The following is a 20,417-nucleotide window of genomic DNA, read 5'->3' as shown; positions in this document are numbered from 1 at the left end:
TAATAATTCATCTTTTCAAGTTATTCTGTTAGCTCAGTCTCATCTTCTGTGGATGCTTGTTCAAATCTCCATCCTATTACTTAAGCCTTTGCTGAAGTGATTTGAGTTCATCCCCACTGACGTGGTTTATGGATCAATCGGAGATTGTGTGCATACCCAGAATCATGGGATCTCATCCTCCATTTTTTCTCCCCTGCGAGAATTCCCCTCACTTTCTGACAGCTGGCCATGGCTGTCCCGAATCCTTTTCCTTTTTTCTATATCCAGAAAGTAAGTGAGGTTTTTCGCAAAATTAGTTGTCTGTGATGAGCTGCTCTGCATCCGTGGTCAGCCTGCAGGGAAAAACTACAAGAAAATGGGAAACTGACAACTTGTTTTTTGTCATTTTTCTAAGTTTGACTCCACTGAATCACTGAACACTTAGGTAGCTGTTTTTGTCTTGTTTTATCTGGAGTTTGTAGTTGCTCTCAGTGAGAAAGATGATCTGAATGAGGGGTTATATTATCACACTGAATGTCAGTATCTCAAATCCAATTATAAGACTATGTCCTTCCCTCTCTCAGAACAGGTTAAAGTATGGCTTGAGGTACTCAGATGGTGGAGGGGAATGAACTACTCTTTAAGTCCCCTTTACAGTCCTCTTTTCTGGTAATGTAGCAGGGTAAACTATTGAAAAAGACAAAATATTGATAAAATATTTGTATTTTATTGGCATTTACTCATCCCTCCTTATTGGTTACTTTCTTTCTTATCCTGGATGGCCATTGGAATCTTTAAATCAACCACTGTTGACAAGTATGTTTGTCAGGGCAAACTCTTTTTACCATCCCGGTTTATAAAGAAGAGGGATACCGGCAAGGAGTGGGCTTGAGGACCTGAACGTTTGCAGATGTATAGCTGTGAATGGGATGCTGATTTTCCCTTCCTCAGGCATCTTCAAATTCAGAGAATCAATCTGGACTTTTGGACCTTTTTTTCCCTCAGCGTGGATCAAATGTTGGACTTTTCTTACTCAACTTGGATTGAATGTTGACATAGAGATCTAACAGCAAGTAAACTAATGCTGATTCAAAGACACCAAAGAGAGGGGGCGAAATGGAAGGTGTGAAATCACAGAAACCATGGGTAAGCAGAAGCATACAAGCATACTCCCAATTTATGAAGGAAAAGTTTCAGTATTCTCTGGCAGGCTGACAACTCACATTACAATATTCTTTCTTTCTCCTCCTATTTAGTACTCATTCTAAGGAAAGATTGGGCCACCTCTAAATCATTTTAGGAGGAAATCATTTTAAGAGGAAGACTAGTCCCAGATTTCTGCAGTTTTCCATAGATTGTGACTTACTTAGCTCTGTTGTCCTCAGATTTGTATCCAGGCATGAGAAAAGTCTCACTTGATATCATGCTACATTTCCATGAATGAAAAACTGCAAATAAATAAGCCATCACTTGATATCTTGCTACATTTCTAGGAATAAAAAACTGGAAATAAATAAGCCATAAGTAGAGAAATGATTAAACAAATTCCAGTGTTTCAATGCTATGAAATACTGAACAGTTATTCATATGAAATAGTTAACAAGATTGAGGAAGAAATATGTATGCTTACACGGAGGAATAACTATCTAACATATTTGGTAAAATAGCAATTTATGGAACAAATTGTGGGGTATGTTCTCATTTTTTGCAAAAATCATATGCACTTATATTCACGCATTTATCCTTATTCTCCATTTACTTGTCAGAGCTATTTGGGCAAGGTATTTGACTTCTCTATCTCTATTATCTCATCTATGAAAGAAATATAAAAATTTTCACAAGACAGAATAATAATAAAACAATTGAAACAACACAAATGTTCTGACTTGTTATAATCAAGAATGAATGAGCATAATTACAATTCTTTATCATGAAATAAAAAACGACTACTCAATAGCATTCTAGCCATTTGTGTTAGAATTGTCAGATGGGTTCTGAGTAAAAGAGATATGTGTACATAAATGCAGCTAATGAGGCATTGTTTTAAAGCCACCTCCGCACCACCAGAGAAGTAAGAAAGAACTATAAAGCCTCAATGGCTGCATGGCTTCATGTGTAATGAAGTTATAATTCTTCTCAGGTTGTATTCAGTTCTAACCACCTAGTAATCATGTTCTCACCTCACCAGCAGGTGTTCAATGCTTAGAGCTCTATAGTTCCCATTACGGTGATTCAATTATTCTGTTTCTGCTTTTATGTCTACTGACACTTTCAATGATCACCTACTTTCTCTCCCCTATTGCTCCCCTTTGTGACTTTTGCTTACCCATGGTTTCTGTGGTTTCACAGCTTCCATTTTTACCTTCTGTCTCTTGGTTTCTTTAAGTCTGTGTTAGATCACTTCTGGTTAGATCTCTATGTCAACATTCAATCCCTGACCCCCAACAGAGGCAATTTAGTTATTTCAGTCACTAGCTAGTATAGAATCTTTGTTCATCTGTCAGAGTAGACTTGGCCGCCCATACCAATGAGATGTGGCAATGTCACATTGCGAAATACCAGGTAATTTACATATGAGAACTCCTTCAAAACAGAAAGTGGAAGTGACAGAGATTATGTGGTTTCTAGGGAGAACCCCCTTACCTGAACTTTTTTTTCCTTGCATTACATGGTAAGAAGTGTCTTATATGCCAGAAGGTCATTCTTATGGCTGACATGGAAAATTCATTCTGATAGTTCTATAATTTTTGTCAGCAAGACAATAAGAATTTTGAAAAATATAAATTGTTAATATTTAACTTAGCTTTAAATTGTTGATAAAGTTAAGTTCACTTCTTGTTAGATCTCTGACCCCCAACGAAGAGTTATAATTGTTCAGTCAGTAGGTCAATAGTATAGAATCTCTATTTTAATCCAAGAACTCTCCCATAGCTCACAAATGTATTCCAACAATTAGCTGAATGACAATCTACTAGGCTAAATTTGCATTCAAATAAAAATTCTTGTAGTTTCCACATAAAACAAAATAAATTCTTTTTAAGTAAATTTCTTAATTTTAAAAAATTAGACTTACAAAATCATCATTGGAGATTGGCAAAAGTTCAAATATTGCTAACATACCTATTTTTAAGTGCCACATTCAAATTTTAAAAGTTATTATTCCAAAATTATATTATATGCCACCCTTGGTTTTTTAACATAGATAAATCTCTAAAACAAATGTCTTATTTTTTTACTTTAGTTTAAAAAAATCCTACACTTATTTTACCCGACCAATTATTTTTACATTTTATTGTTAGAATATGCTCTTAACTATAATGATTGGTAATTCACAGTGCCAGTATGTCACAATATATTCCTGCTTATTTATAAGAATTCTAGGAAACAAAGTCTACTAAGAAGTAGTGCAAAGGTAAATTGATGGAAAAGTATTGCTTTCTTCATTTGGAGATCTCTGTTGATTTAGGGTTGGATTATTTTCAAATACAAAAAAAAAATTATCATTCAATAAGACAGACCCAAAAACTGTGTTATACAGCCTGGGCATGCACAATAGCAAAAGCTTTGACTTCTAACAACACCTGGAATAAATGATTCTTCCTCTCAGAGCCAAGAAGATTGATGCACAACTGGAGCCAGAATGGCAGAACTTTCTCAGAAGTGAGGAGTCTGTTGGACCAGAAGATCTGAGGTAAAATCTGCTTCAACATACCTTACTGTAAGTGGTCAAATTTGAAGCCCTCCAATCAGATCCTGCCAAGTCAACATTCCTAAATCCTTTCTCTTGCCCTCTGATATCTTAAAATGTGCCCCACACTTCAAATTGGATAGATATATTTAAGCTCAACAATAGCCTTTCAACAGGCTGTTTCTGCAATACACCTTTTCTTTTCTCAAAAGCCAGAACCATAGGTATTAATTTCTGTGAGCACTGGGCTATAAGCCTATTTGGTCTGTAACAGGAGCCTGCTATAAAAAGGTTAAAAAAAAAATCTACTATCCTCAACACAAAGTCATCTAATACAGCTCTAAGCTTGGAACTCTAACATGAGTGGAGAAAACAAGAGAGTAGAGATCATTGAGGAGGTTTTTATGGGACAGACTGCCTACATCTGTTACCCACGTCTTACTCCCATGGCTGTATCTACCTTTTAAAGAGGCTCAAAAATGTAATTTTGTTTCGTATCAGAAGAAAAGAGAAATAGCCTACATTTCCATTTCATTCTCCCAACTATACTTAAAAACCACTCATTTCCTTCCCAAGTGAGCCAATGCAGAGAGCCAGCAGTCACTGGCCCAGCTCAGTCAACGCTCAGGAACTTCAGATTGTAGACATATCCTCTTTAACAGGTCAAGACATGGCTCCATGCAGCCCAGCAATTATGAACTAGAAAGAAGTTATCCAATAACTCTATTCAATAACTCTATCCAATAATTCTATTCAATTATTTAAATATTTCCATTTTGGATGAGTATTTAGCAACGTGGAGAAATGCTCATGACCTCATAAACAATAATGAGTAACAACAAATGGTATATATAACCCTACCTACAATATGAATTCAATTCTGTTTATATTAAAGGAGAGAAAAGGAATGAAAAATAAGTAACATTTGTACTTGGATAGTAATTTTTGTGTTATTCTTTATGCAATTGGATACTAAATGTGAATTGTCTTCTTTGTTCAGCGTTTTCAAAGAGACTCTAGAGTCTAAAATGAACAACCAATCAATTCTGCAAACCTTGCATCTTGAGGAGTTGCTGCACCTCTTTTCCAGGATTTGCAAAAGATGTAGTCCAAATCGAGTTCAGCTAGAACTGGCCTGTCATTGAGATATGGCTCATGAAAGAGATTGACGTTTAGGAGGCAGGGAAAAGGAAATATTTTGAGAGACTTCGTGTGCTCCGCACATGGAGGTGGCTTCCTTTTGCCTCAGGTGAAGGGAATTTCAACAAGATCACTCAGAGAGTTTGATCAGTGATCCTAGAATTTGCAGGACATAGGGACTGCCATTTGACTCACCCTTTAGCAAGCAGGAGGAAAGGTTACGTGGCTGGCACTTCTCGTGTCTGGGAAGAAACAACTGTGAAGTGCTGACCTAGATGAATGTTGCACTTCCACTGATGTGTAGGCAATGGCCAATGTTTTCCAGGGTCCAAATGTGGACCCAGCAACAGACAGGCTGTCTGTAATCACTTTATAAGCGACACTAACAACAATGACTACTGGGACTAAAGAGAGCACAACAGAAGTAGCTCTGCCAGAAGGGCTGAGGAGAGGGCTAAGCTACCACCCTCAGGGGAGGCAGACCCACATCAAAGACATCACAGCAGTCCCTTTCCCATGAAACAAAGAGCTAGGAATTGTCCATTTGACACACACACAAACCAGATCCCAGACTGCAAATGATTCAACTAATGAAAAGCTTGTTTTTTTCACTTGCTGTTCTAGCCTAATTGCGTAGGTGTCAGAAGCAGTTGCAAGCTAGGAGAGAAGTCGGAGCAAGACAGAAGCCAGTTCTGCCTTTGCTTCAGGATTCACTGTCCACTCAGAGGCAGGCTGGCACATGGGGGATGAGAACATTCCAAGAAAGATGTGAATTTGGAATTTTCATTTTTGTGGTAGATGGGGATTTACTTAGTGAAAGGAGCATGTTTTTGCAACTAATAGTGACCAAAATAATTTGTACTTACTAAAAATTATCTTAAAAACATGGGATTACCCTAGCATTTTGTTTCAGAAACTGAAATTCACAGAAAACTATAAAATTACTTTCTGCCTGCAACCTAAGAAGGCCAACTCATGCCAAAAACCAGTTACATTCACAATTACCTGGATTTTGTAACTTCCTACAATGAATAAAACTTACTATAAAGCAGAAAAGCCATCACTGTTTGTGTACGTGTTTGTGCGTGTGTGTACATGCATGTGTGTATCTGAGGTGTATCACTGTAATCACCTGATGTCAAGACAAATGATCAATTCTAGCAATTCAGTACAAAATGTCAAACTAGATGTTTGGCATGAGGTAGGTATAAACAACTTCAGCATTGACTGAATTTTTAACATTTAAACCAGTTATCTGAATGTCATGGAGATCAAAGTATGGAATGTGGTGACCTAAAATCTTTAGCCAAAAGGTTGAGCTTTGCAGAAGCTTGCATTTTATGCATTATAGATTAATTTGCTAACTAAACAATTTTGCCCTGCTTAGCCTTTTAATAATTCGTAGGAAGCTCATCGGGTGCAGATAAAAAGTTCACAGCAATTAGTTTCCAACTAATATTTTAGCACACTATAGCATAAGGATTATTTTGCAATAATCAGCATCAAGAGTAAAATATATAATTTATCCAGACAAAGCTACAAATAAACTATCTCACATTTTTTTCTCCCAACAAAGTATATAGTAAACCTGAACTCCCTATTGAACTACTTAAAAGTTTTGCAATTATACCGACAGAGGTGAAGGAAAAAGTATCAACATCTATACATACTTTTGCTGCGTAGTAAGAGCTGTTTTTATTCCCTAACCTTTGTCTCATACTTCACAGCAAATATGTGAAAATATTACCGTTAATAAGCTTCTTGGATCTTGCTTTATTTGCTTTAACTTTTTTCTTTTATCTCTCTCTTTCAATACACATTTTTTCTGAACACCTGCTAAATGTGTGGTATCTTTTAGGTGATAAGAATTCATAAAGAAATGCAAAGTTATGAAAAATGCTGGATATCACTAATTATTAGAGAACTGCAAATCAAAACCACAGTGAGACACCATCTCATAACAGTTAGAATGACTGCTGTTAAAAAGTCAAAAAATAGCAGATGCTGGTAAGGTTGCAGAGAAAAGGGAACCCTTATACATTGATGGTGGGACTGTAAATTAGTCCAGCTACTCTGAAAAGCAGAGTGACAATTTCTCAAAGAACCTGAAACGGAATTAACATTTGACCCAGCAATCACATTACTGGGTATATACCCAAAAGAATATATATTTCTCTGCCATAAAGACAGATGCAAGCATATGTCCATTGTAGCACTATTCACAACAGCAAAGACATGGAATCAACCTAAATACCCATCAATGGTAGACTAGATTTTTAAAAAATGTGGTAGATATATACCATGGAATACTACACCACCAGAAAAAAAGAATGAGATCATGTTCTTTGCAGTAACATGGATGGAACTGGAGGCCATTGTCTCAAGCAAGCTAATGCAGAAACAGAAAATGAAATATCGCATGTTCTCACTTATAAGTGGAAGCTAAACAACAAGAAAACATAGACACGAAGAGCAGAACAACAGACAACAAGGCCTACTTGAGGGTGAAGGCAGGTAAGAGGGGGAGGGTTAGAAAAATACCTGCTGGATACCATACTTACTATCTGAGTGATGAAATACTCTGTACATCAAATCCCTAGGACATGCAGTTTACGTATATGACAAACCCGCACGTACACCTCTGAACCTAAAATAAAAGTTATAATGAAAAATAAAAAAGAAATACAGAGTTGGCTCTTCTCACAAAATATCCATAGTCTTGAAAAAAAGGGAAAAAAAAGACTTGAAAACAGTTAAATTTAAGCTAATATATGCTAAAGTGGGGGTACATATAAGTTTGTATGTATCAAAATAAGAGCAAGCTCTTCATGTTTTCTAGAAAAGCCAGACTTTTATTTGTTATTTTTATTTTCTCAATAATTTATTTTCATAGTCAAATATTTATTTAGTTGTCTACTCCACATTTATTCATTCTGAATAATATTCTGAGTATTATTTAGTTGTATGCTAAGGCGCTGCCCAGAGTTTACTTTTAACTCGAGGCTAGACTAAGGTAAAAATCTGGATTTGTATAGTTAGTTTCAATATTAATGGGTTCTTGAAATTCTTCTTGAAAGAATAGTTAACATTGAACAACTGAATTGGAAGCTATGAACATGGTTTTGTTTTAAAAAGAGCTTAAAATGTTACAACCACCTTAATTAAATTTAACTTTAGACACAATTATTGATAATAGTTCTTTAGTATAATACTTCACACACATTTAACAATTTGTTTCTTTTCCTTCACAGATGGAGGAATTAAATCTCAAGCCCCTTCTAACTAGAGCTAGCCATTTTGAGAAGCACCCTGTTTTTATTTTTGTTTAATTTGCATTCAGTTTATGAGATATGCTTCTTGTCACTACTGTTAATCATTTTTATTAAGAAAATGCAGCAAAATGCACAAATAATTATACAGATACTGTTTTTTGATAAACATGTTGACAGATTGGAACTAAACTTTTTGCTGACAGGCAGTGTTGCTATATGTGAGGAAATCAGTTTGCCCCCTCTGGATGGGTGCTGTATTTAGATTGGCATAAAATTATTTCTTCTAATCAGGAGAAAAAGTTCATTATCTTACACTTACTAGTCATAGGAAGACATAGAAAGTTGAATTTAGAGTAGAATTTTTCCCCCAAAACAAAGAAAAAATCATATAAATTCAGATTATTTTTACTACATAAAATAAGGAATAATGAGGTTGACAAAAAAATCCATTTGTTAGAAAATAACTATTTTGATCACTCCATGATAACATCATATGATGTTAGAATATTTCTTGTTAATGTAATAGCAGATAATAAAAAAAAAGCAGAAAAATTCTATAACTTTAGAATCCATTTAACAGACATTAATTCAGTGAGTGCTATATGGGGATTGGACTGAACAACAAGAACATTTCCCTGTCCTCATTTTCAAAGAAATTTCAGAGTATTGAGAGACACAGCTAAGTGCTAGGATTGTGCATTCTTTGCCATAAGAACAAATGGAGGAACTTCTCATAGTGGCTGAGATGAAAAGGGGCAGAGGTTTTCACAGAGGCCTATCTAATGATATTTATTTAACTAAACTAAGTTTACTTCCACAAGCAGTACATGAGAGTGACAATTTCCCCACACCATTGTATATTATTGAGAAATAATTTTCTGCTTTGGGAAACTTCCCAAGACATTAAATATTTATTGAGCTCTTGTTGGAGAAAATAAAAATAAATGCAATAAATAATAATATAAATTGTAATAAAGGAATATGGGTCACAGTATTTTCTCTTAATTTCAAAGTCTATTAAGAAATTAGAGATAATTACCCGAAAAGTTAAATAATTATATGGAAGGAAGCTAATGCAATATAAGTAATGAGAAAGAGTGTGGCAGCTTTTAGGTGACAAAAATTTATAGAAAATGAAGACCCTATGAACAAACAGATGACAAAACCTCAGAAAGAAAAGCCGTATCTGCAAAAACATGATGGGTGTGGCTGTAATATATGGGACATGCATTGATAAGGTCATGGGAAAGACAGAGGAAAGCCAGTAAGACACCATGGTATTAAGCATATATGAAGAATATTAAGATACCTCAAGGAAGTGTGCTTCTTCAAAACACTGCATTCATTTTCAAATTCAATCCATAAATATCGATAGAGCATGTACTATGTGCCAGGCACTTGGGACAGAGAGCGCATAGAGCCAATGGTTGCAGCCCTTGATATTTAGAACCTAAATATTTTCCTACAGAGAAATTTGACACAGAAAAAATATATGCAACAGAATTATTCAGTGCCCTTTCACAGGTTCAAATTAAAATAATCTACATATGTGTGCCTACACACATACATATATATGCATATATTTACATTATATATGCTTTGTATAACATGTATGTAAATTGTGTATAGATAAGTAGATGAATGAATACAATGAGGCTAATATTAAATAATTATTTATCAACCAATCATTAAATAATTATGCTATACCAAGTACTGTACCAGGAACTTTACCTATGATACTTTATTTGTAGTTTCTACAACTTTAAGAAATAAGTTTGTTAGAGTGATTTTATTAACAAAGCTATCATTATACTCCTGCTATCAATAAGAATGAAAAAATCACTTGAATAATATTGTCTACTTTTCTATATATTGAAATGAATGTTTTTGTTGATAACTAAAATGTTAATTTTTTTCACAGAAAATGCTTCCAGAATATGCTCAGAACAATTTAAATGTCATAAAGATGTAGCTGAGTTCTTACAATACTGAAGTTTGTCATACTGCCATATTTCATGTGCATCTGAGTTAGAATTTAGAAATTATAACATCAAATTATATTCTTAAATTAATTAGGATATAAAATAATTTAAGGAATTAAAATACTTAGAAATCAACAAATTCAAGTAATATAACCTATTTTGATGCTTTTTATTAAAATTTGGTCCAGTTTCAAATAATTTGCAATAAGTATTCCTAATAGACTTCTGTGATTTAATCAAGTATTTGCTGAACTTTCATAGTTTACAGTTTGGTGTTAGGCATGGGTCACTGCCCTCACTATTGCTATTAGACAGAAATATGGTGAAATATGATTATTTTACAGCAGAACCAGAAGGAACAGTTATGAGAAGGTTCCCGAAGTCATATCTCCTTTATTTTCACTCCTGAAAATATAAACTTATTTTTTAAAATTGATACTAAAACCACTCAAATTACTTTTCTGCCTTTTTTTTCACTCTTCCCTCTTCTTTTCTGAGACAATAATAATTCTTGTTTATTTGATCATACCCATCATTCTTATTGCCTAGCTCTTTTTCCTTCATTATCAAATTATCTCCAAGTTGTATTATAATCACTTCCAAACATGTCTACCTCTCCATATTTTCAAACAAACAGAAACCAAACAGTATCAATGACTACGGGTTTTCTCCTATCTAAATTTTGTCCTATCTGTCATCATAATGACAGTTTCAAATCCCTCCTAGGCTACCCTTTTGTATTCTCTCCTTGATTCTTTCCTGAAAAGAACCTTTCCTGGAAAGGTAATTCTCACATGTAATGTCATTTTTATTCTAAGCCTTTATTCAGTAAACAATTCTGAAGGAAGATAAATTTCCTGAAAAAATTGTTTTCAATTATTTAAAATCTAATGCCTTTCTCTTCAGAAGCACTTTAAATATTCCATTCCTGAAGACAGGAGGTATTTTATATGATTGATTTTTCTATCAAGAGTATTCAATGCTGTGAAATTTAGTATAAAAATAAAATTAGCTAGCTCTCTGCTATTCATTAATCAGAATTGAATTCATTCTTTGAGGAAGATATAAGTTTTTTTTTTTTCTGGGGGGGTGGGGGGGCTAGCTAAATACCTGACTGCTTTAGAAACATTTTGAATAAATGAAACCTGTAACTTCAATGGGAAGTGATAGCCATATAAACCTTACTCTGTCATAGTTAGCATTTAGCTTTGTTCTGCAGTGCTACAAACCTGCACTATCTCTCCTGCTCCCTTTTTCCCTATCTCTCTCTCTTCTTCTCTCTTCCCCTCCCCTCTTACTACCTTCTTAATTCCCATTAACATAATTTTTCTGATAGCAAAAGCAAAGGATCTCAATTTAGAAGTAAGGTATTTTCTATTCAAGTCAAGAGAAAATTTTGTAAATATCTGAATGACACATTGGCAACACTTTTAGAATTCATGGTAAGCATTCTATTGAATTTAACAATCTTGGAGTGCTAAGGGATTGCCTTTTAAAAGTTTCTGACTAGGAAAGTTAGAGATATAGTGAGAATATTCACAGCAACTTAAGTGCATAAATTTTCTAGCTGGAAAGAATTTTAGAGAACTGCTATAATAATCACGTTACAGATGAGATACTGGAGGAGGGCAGGAGTGAGGCGTGACTCCCTCCTTGTTATCTCACTCACCACTGTCAACATCTACTGGCAAACAAGGCCTGGTTTTATGTCCAGACACAAAAGGGAAAGGTTTACACAGCCTCTCTCTATCACAGATACTCCTGTTTTTCAGGTCACAGCACTTCCATACACAGAAGCTGATCCGTGAAGAAGTTCCAGAAATGCACTCTGAGCACCTTGATCTTCAAACTTGTCCTACATTCTGGGTTAAGTATACATAAAAGAGGGTGCTTCACTGGCAACTCTTTGCTTTCTATAACATCTCCAGAATAAAGTAACTAAAGGAAATTAGCTTATTTATGGAACCTATGAAGATTTTAAAATAGTAATTTGTCAATTGTTCTTATAATCAACCAGATAATAAATTTTACAAAATCTTTGCTTAAAAATAAATGCCAAATTAAATGCAGTTGGATAGATGTGCACATACCTTCACTGAAATGAAGTCAGAGATCAGTATATTAAACACAGTTTTTGGATTTGAATCCTGCTCTGTCACTTAAGATCTGGGTGAACTTGTCAAGCAAAACTCTCTGTAACTCAATCTTCTTAGCTTTAAAATAAGGATATTAAATTTACCTTTATCTTTGTGGTGTTGTGAGGATAAAACAAGTCAATACATATTGAACTCCTTGAATAGATTCTGAAACTTATTAAGGCTTCAAAGATGGAGTTCTTAATGATTGAATGTCACATTAAAAGTATCCTTATTGTACATGCCTTGTCACATATGGTCTCACAGTCATTCCAGTCAATGCTCTGCTTACTCCATTTTTCTTGTAGTCCCAGGATAGAGATAAGTATATAAGAAATTTGAGCATCTGTAAATTTTGCTATCTTCAAGCAGTCCTGGAGCCAATCCTCTTAAGGATCCCAAAAGATGCATGCTAATAGGTCTAAATTCTTATATAAACATGTACAATATTTTTTCTTTCGGGAGATGAAACCCTTAAGAAATGAGGAATCCACATGTTCTAGGAATGCCCAGACAGAGGCCTAACACTTGATATGAGAGAGCTTGTTTTAACCATGTAAATATTTCATGTAGCATAAAAGTTACTAGTTACTTCTACAGTCACCTAGAGTTAAATCTGCTGCCTTATTTCATGTTCCCCATGGGCATGCCCTTGGCAAACACCACAAGTATAGTAATTCCAGAAGAAATTATCTCCAAGGAAGAATTATAATAATGTATGTTAAGACTCAAATGCTGTAATTTCTCTTGCCAAAATCATGTTTGGTATTTGGTTATGAGAATGTGCTATGTGCTACAATGAATTGATCAGAACGAAAGAAGAAACAAACTAAGAGAGCAAGAATAAGAGAAGTCATTAAGAAAATTAATTATTCTCTAGAGCACACTCTCAAAAACCTAGACGTGTAGACGTGGCCTCCAATTGCCCCAAAGAATCCAAAATGCAACATGTGTGTGTGTGCATGCACTCCCTGTGTGTGTATTCCACTTAGAGAACTAGTTTCTTACCTCTCATTCATCATTATCACCACCAAAGACAGAGAGGGAGAGGGAGAGGGAGATTAGGTGAGATTTGTCTCCAGACTTATTCTGAAAGTAGCTTGGTGATAACTTCAGAGGTATTAGTACCAACAAAATATTAGCAATACAAATTTGCATGTTTAATATTGCTCTTTATTTTTTGTATTTTTTGGAATGGCTGCCCGAGATTGCAACTGTTTTTCCTGCAGGACATAGAATTCAATTTTCTTTTCCTTATAAAGAATGGATCAACAGAATTAAGTAAATATCAACAAATTGCTTCTTTAAAAGTTTGTTATTTTACTTTCCAAATAGTAGTTCAGACTTTACCTGTGTCATTCAATCTTTAAATATTAATGTTGTTGTTGTTTCTAATTTGACAGTTAAGATATTTCATTTTTGTGTTGTGTTTATTTTACTACTACATTGGGCACATTTTTATAATTTTATTAATCCTATATGTTTCCTCCTTTGTGAATTGTCTCTTTACAGTCTTTGTCTATTAATAGTGGGTTTTGACTTTTTATTTTTATTTTTTTGGAGACAGGGTCTCACACTGTTGCCCAGGCTGGAGTGCTGTGGTGCAATCTTGGCTCACTGCAATCTCCATTTTCCAGGTTCAAGTGACTCTCATGCCTCTGCCTCCCAATTAGTTGGCATTGCATTTGCCCACCACCACACCTGGCTAATTTTTGTATTTTTATTAGAGACAGGGCTTCACCATGTTTGCCAGGCTGGTCTCAAACTCCTGACTTCAAGTGATCCTCCTGCCTCAGCCTCCCAAAGTGCTGGGATTACAGCCTGAGCCACAGCACCTGACCCGATATTTTCTTTTGAATGTTAATTTACTATAGATATTATCTTTTTTCCTTATTTTTAAATAGTTAATGGTTGTTTCTCAGCTGTAGTTTTAACTTTTTGATATTAAGATAAAATTGTAAAGTGTTGAAGTAAAATCTAACTTTAAAAAATATTTTATTATTATTATTATTATTGATACAGGGTTTCACTTCTGTCACCCAGACTGGAGTGCAGTGACAGGATCTCGGTTCACTGCAACCTCTGCCTCCCCAGGCTCAGGTGATTCTTCCACCACAAACTCCCGAGTAACTGGGACTACAGCCTTGCACCACCATGACCAGCTAATTTCTTGTATTTTTAGTAGTGATAGGGTTTCACTATGTTGCCCAGGCTGTCTCAAACTCCTGAGCTCAAGCAATCTGTCTGCCTTGCCCTCCTAAAGTGCTGGGATTACAGGTGTGAGCTACCGCGCTCAACCCGATTTTGTTACTTTTATGCCCTGAAAGTGATTTTCAACCAGAGATGAGGCAAATTTTCACATGCATTTTCATCTAGCCAGTTTATTTTCACATTTAAGCACTTCAGAGCAATTAAGTTTTTTGAATGTAGGAGAAATAGACATATTAATTTATTGCTGAACACCATAGTTTCTCAATATATTTTAATGTACAAAGCAAAATTTCACCATTCTGTCATAATATTTATTAAATACCAAATATCAAATGTGAAATCACAGAAGAAAAGTCATGTGCACCCAGCAGTCAAGTCAGATATCACCAAGAGAAGGCTATCATGTCGCTTCCCAAGACTCTTCCTAGAAAGGCGTTTCCATGATAAATTTACTGTAATACAGGGACTGGCTTTCTGACTGCCATAGTCTGAGTAATGATTTGTCAATACATCAGAAATAGACTTTTCTAGTTTTCACTCCCACCAACAGTGTCACTTCTCCACAATCTTGCCAGCATCTTTTATTTTTTTGACGTTTAATAGTAGGCAATCTGATGGTGTTAGATGGTATCTCACTGTGGTTTTGATTTGTATTTCTCTACTAATCAGTGATATTGCTCTTTTTTTTCCCATATGATTGTTGGCCACATGAATGTCTTCTTCAGCCATTGTGGAAGACACTGTGGCGATTCCTCAATGACCAAAAGACAGAAATACTATTTGACCCAGTAATCCCATTACAGGTGTATACCCAAAGGAATATAAATCATTCTATTATAAAGACACATGCATGCACATATTTATTGCTGCACTATTCACAATAGTAAAGACATGGAGTCAACCTACATGCCCATCAATTATGGACTGGAAAAGGAATTTATGGTACGTATATATCATGGAATACTATGCAGCCATAAAAAATGAATGAGATCACATCCATTCAGGAACACAGATGGAGCTGGAGGCCATTATCTTTAGCAAACAAATGCAGGAACAGAAAGCCAAATACCGCATGTTCTCACTTATAAGTGGGAACTCTTAATGACAAAAACTGCAATTGATTTTGCACCAACCTAATAAATGATGAGAACTCATGGACATATAGAGGGAAACAGCAAACACAGTAGCCTATCGGAAAGTGGAAGGTAGCAGGAGGGAAAAGATCAGAACAATAACTAATGAGTACTAGGCTTAATCCCTGAGTGATGAAATAATCTGTACAACAAACACCCATGATACCTATGTAACAAACCTGCACTTGTACTCTTCAACTTAAAATAAGTTTTGAAAAAAGAAATAGTCCAGAAATAAACAACTCACAAGTTTCCGAAACAAAATAAAAAAAATACGTATATTATATAAATATACAAACACTAAATATTGTACACAATAAAATAAGAAAATTCCAACACACCTTTCTCTCTTGCCAATCTCAGTATGTATTCTAGAGGTAGCCAGTTTTGGATACTTTCTCTCTCTCTTATTTTTTATTTCTGTCACACACACACAAACCCACAAATACATGTGTATGCACATACAGACACTCATGGGCACATAGACACACAAACACATCTATCATTTAAAAATCTATCATTTAAAAATCTATGATTTAAAAATCAATATTGTAATTTTAAAAATATATAAATTAGTTAAAAAAGAAAGCAGTAAGTACAAATATACCAAATATATAAAAAGTATATTTGCTACAATTTTCAGCAGATAATATATTTCATCTACACTTAATTCACCAAGTTTTTTGCTTTGCCTGTCTTTTTTTCTTAAATTAAGAAGAGTTGTTGCATTTGGCAAAATAATTTTTATGTTCATGAGGTGAATTACATTGATAAATTTATGTGATGGTGAATGACATTATATTCATGGTATTTGTACTACTTTATCCTGATATATAAATTCTGGTACTCTGCTTCATTTTGTCTGAAAATATTTTGTATTCAAATTTTTAACTGAAAAAATGTTTGCAAATTTCTTGTATTCTTTCCAATTTTGGTATAAAATCAAGTTGGATACCTTTCCTACTTTGTGTGAAATAGTTTGTGTAAAATAGGAACTAACTGCTTCTTGGACTGGTAAACATACCAATAAAAATTGTCCTTTATAAAACTGTTTTACTACAAATTCAATTTATTTAATGACTATATTTTGTTTGCTACAAATTCATGAGTTAAAATTATTAATTAATATAATCCTGTATAACTATTAGTTACATTTAAGTCTTTGAATGTATTGGCACACCATTTATCCTGGTTATTGTTTCACATATATTTCAATTTCTACTATATTACAATTTTGTTTCCTTTTTTATTCCTATTTTTTTGTTTTCTTTTTTTAATTCCCCGTGATTATTATTACTCGACATTTCTGTAATATTTTACTTTTTTTTTTTGGAAAGAACAAGCACCAAAAATTAATCTTTGTTTTGGGACCAATTTAAGCAATATTTCATTTTATCAATATTAAGTGCTGTTAAATTTTCTTTTAATTTGTTTTAGTGTTCATTAATTTTTTAAATTGCGTTAATTTTCAAAATGCATTTTTATAGTACTTGTTGCTATATATTTACCTATAATTTCTATCAGTTTGACAAGATTTCTCCTAAATATTAATTTAATCGGTATTACTGTTGCTGAACTTAATATATTTTGATATATATTTTTCTGAAGTTGCTTATTTTCAGTACTTCAGGGCTCTTTTTATCTACAGGAATTCTCTTTAAATAAAGAGTAAATATTAAGAACTTTATTAATAATAAAGTACAGTCAAAAGAATAAGGCTGAAGACAAGTAAAAATTGAGTGATTAATGAATGGGTGAGTAATGGTGTAATCTTAGTGAGGCAAACTGATAAATTTTTTAGATACTTTAAAAAGTTAGCATGCACAAAATCATGATTAGAGTTCATTTTTAACTTTAAAAAAATAAAAACTTCAAGAACAAAAAAGAATGCAGAGTTTTAGACGCTCCCGACGTACCTACTCTGTGCCAACCATGTTCAATTGTTCTTTAAATTTTCCGCAAGGAATATGGAATTATCATAAATTATCAGGCCACCATCTTATCATTCTCCTAATTTCTATCCAAATTGTTAAATCAGAAAGAAGATCACTGAAAACAAATTCAATAAGAAAACAAATCTAGTAAGGGAAGTATCATAATTGCACAAGAACACTATAGGTAGAAAATGCAAAACTCAAATGAAAGAAAAAATTGCTTTAAATAAGAATCTCATTAATTTCCCAAACATTTGTTTACAGATGCTGTAGATATAGGACTAATGTGGTACTTAATAACATTCACCAAACAAAAGAATTTAAGCATATATTATAAAGAATAATGACCAGATATTCTACATTCAGAAAAAAAAAAGAGACTAGTTTCATCTGAAGCAGAAAATCTTTATTACATTGTATAATAATGACCTTCACTTAGGACATTTTAAGGCATTAGAATAAGTTACAAGGAGAATTCATAATGGAAAATTGGAAAAAATACAAATTACAGCTTAATATGAGACATCACTGTTTGCAAATATCTATTCAGGATAGAATTCAAAATGCAATGTTTATAGAAACATTATAATCTTATATAAGAATTTTAAATACTCAATATAATCCCTTTTGTAAGTATGAATAAACTATAAATACTATATGACTTATAGCTCATGGAATCGTTTCTCTTTATGTCATTAAAAGTTAAGAATCTCTCTGTAGAGTACTTTTTAGGTGGCGGAAATGGTTTTCCTACTGTTACATTCCTATTATGTGTGCATCTGTTCCACAGTATTTTTTATAAAAAGATTCACTGTGATGGCCACAGAGAACCAGCATAGTTGATTGACAAGCATTATGGGTATCTGTGGCTAAGCTAGTAGGCAAAATAAATCCAGACGTGAATAAACCTATTCATTCTTCAATAAATGAAATAGCTCAAAAGTGAAATCTTTAACATTATAATTCACATGCTGCTCATATGTCTTTCTAATTTGTGTTTTTGCCTTGGTACTGGGCTTTATAGTAACACTGTGATTGAATGTGTTTGCGTTACATGTGGGGTTATCCTAGTTAGCCAAGTGGAGTCAGTCGTTCATACATTGTCATTGCATCAATCTTACAATCAAGTAACAAACAATCTGTCACCCACTGTTCCAAGAACGATGCCAGATGTCTTATTAGTCTTAACATTCTATTTCTCTATCTCAAAACTGCATGTGCTCTCCAATTGTGTTATAGTCTCCTATACCTTGTCTTGATTTGTTGTCCATTGCTTTGCTAGATAATTGAGGAGTTGCATAAAGTATTTGGACGTCAAATCTGGAAGAGCATGGAAACCATAGTTTCGTTAAAAGGTAAACATGACTAGATTTGTAGCAAACATGTTTGGAACTACTAATTAGTTACTTTAATGCTTTAATATCAAAAATGATGTTGGAGCTTTGAGTTGAGAAGATTCTATTTGCCTGATCTAAATCAAATGCTTTCTTTGGTTTTCATTTAATAATTCCATGAAAACTAACCTCAAATGTCTTGTAGTTAGTTTTCTGTAATCATTCTGTATGTGGTCTTCATTTTTTATATCAATAATACTATAATTGGTGGTAAGTTAGTGTGATAATTTTCCTAAATATACATCGGATAATACAAAGACTGTTAGGAAAATGACTGTTTCTTTGAAGTATGAGATAATCTTGTTGGCTTATTCATAATTAAATTGCCAGTCAAAAAATAAATTAGTCACAGCCAAGTCTCGTTAGTATTAAATAGTAACAGAGAGAAAAATATACATGATACTTCAAATATTTTCTACATTAAAAAATAAAATGTAAATTATCATCGTTGATTTAGGTCTCCTCATTCAACTCCCAGCTTAGTGCCTAATCTTTAGCTCTTCAAATAATTTGGGATTACATTGTATAATCACATATAAAAAGGTCATTGCAAAGTCTTTTTTCCTTTACAATATTTACTTGAATTCTGCCTTATGAAAGAATTATCATCAACTTGGATTTTAAAGAAATGGAAAACATTTTGGAAAGAGTAAGCACAGGATAGGTACTTACTGGGCTAAAGAGGATCATTTAGATATGCTGATGTAATGGAATGAAAACTGAACAGAATTTACTGCTTGCAGCACTTTTCCTTTTATACATGTCATCACCAGCTTGAAATTTTATATAAAAACAAGATGGTTCCATCAAGATCAATTGTTTCTGCATTAAGGAAATAGAAACATTTTAAAAGGAGAATAGAGCAACATAAAAATACTATAATAAGGATTCAAAAATAGAGGAAAAGTAAGATTTGAAATCAGCTTGTCTTACAAAGCAATAACAATGCATACTTATAAAGCTAGAATGATAGTAATTATTTTGAAGGAAAGAATAACCTCTATTTCTGGAGGTGAAAACCATTATGGATATACATATTAGTTTAGTTTGACCTCTAAGAATCTGTTTTTACATAGCTGACTTTGTAAATTTACTCAGGTTCACGTATTCTTCATTTACCGTATGTTCACAATTATACTTAAAGTTTAAGTATAATTAGAGCTCCAGGGTCAATTCAGGGTCAGATGAAAATCGAGCTAATGAAAATGATTATTTCAGCAGAGTTTGGTTTATACACTGTTTATTCTTTTCTGAATCAGGAGGTACTGTGGCAGAGTTCTAGTCAGCAAAATCTGGACTCTGCAATGGTAAAACTTTCCCTTATATCTTACCACACATTCCAAAGTTTGATTCCAATGGGGCTGACCTTCATGCTAAAAATGCTCCATAAATTCGGTATTGATGGAACGTACCTCAAAATAATAAGAGCTATTTATGACAAACCCACAACCAATATCATACTGAATGGGCAAAAACTGGAAAAATTCCCTTTGAATACTGGCACAAGACAGGGATGCCCTCTCTCACCACTCCTATTCAACATAGTGTT

The 20,417-nt window shown here is 33.7% G+C and overlaps 1 long non-coding RNA gene across 1 annotated transcript in view; it reads right to left on the bottom strand.

Annotated features, from left to right (window-relative positions):
- LOC112628867 overlaps positions 1 to 19,693 on the bottom strand; it is a 29,169-nt gene extending 9,476 nt beyond the window's left edge. Inside the window, exons 1-2 of the long non-coding RNA XR_003120490.1 lie at positions 19,541 to 19,693; positions 2,623 to 2,717 (exon numbers count right to left, since the gene is read on the bottom strand). This is a non-coding gene — a long non-coding RNA (uncharacterized LOC112628867). The remainder of the gene's footprint in view (positions 1 to 2,622; positions 2,718 to 19,540) is intronic.
- Between the last annotated feature and the right edge of the window lie 724 nt (positions 19,694 to 20,417).

The sequence above is a fragment of the Theropithecus gelada genome, chromosome 7b, assembly GCF_003255815.1.
Source record: "Theropithecus gelada isolate Dixy chromosome 7b, Tgel_1.0, whole genome shotgun sequence".
NCBI lineage: Eukaryota > Metazoa > Chordata > Mammalia > Primates > Cercopithecidae > Theropithecus > Theropithecus gelada.
The sequence above is the reverse complement of the archived record's forward strand: the minus strand, read 5'-3'. Positions and strand labels throughout refer to the sequence as shown.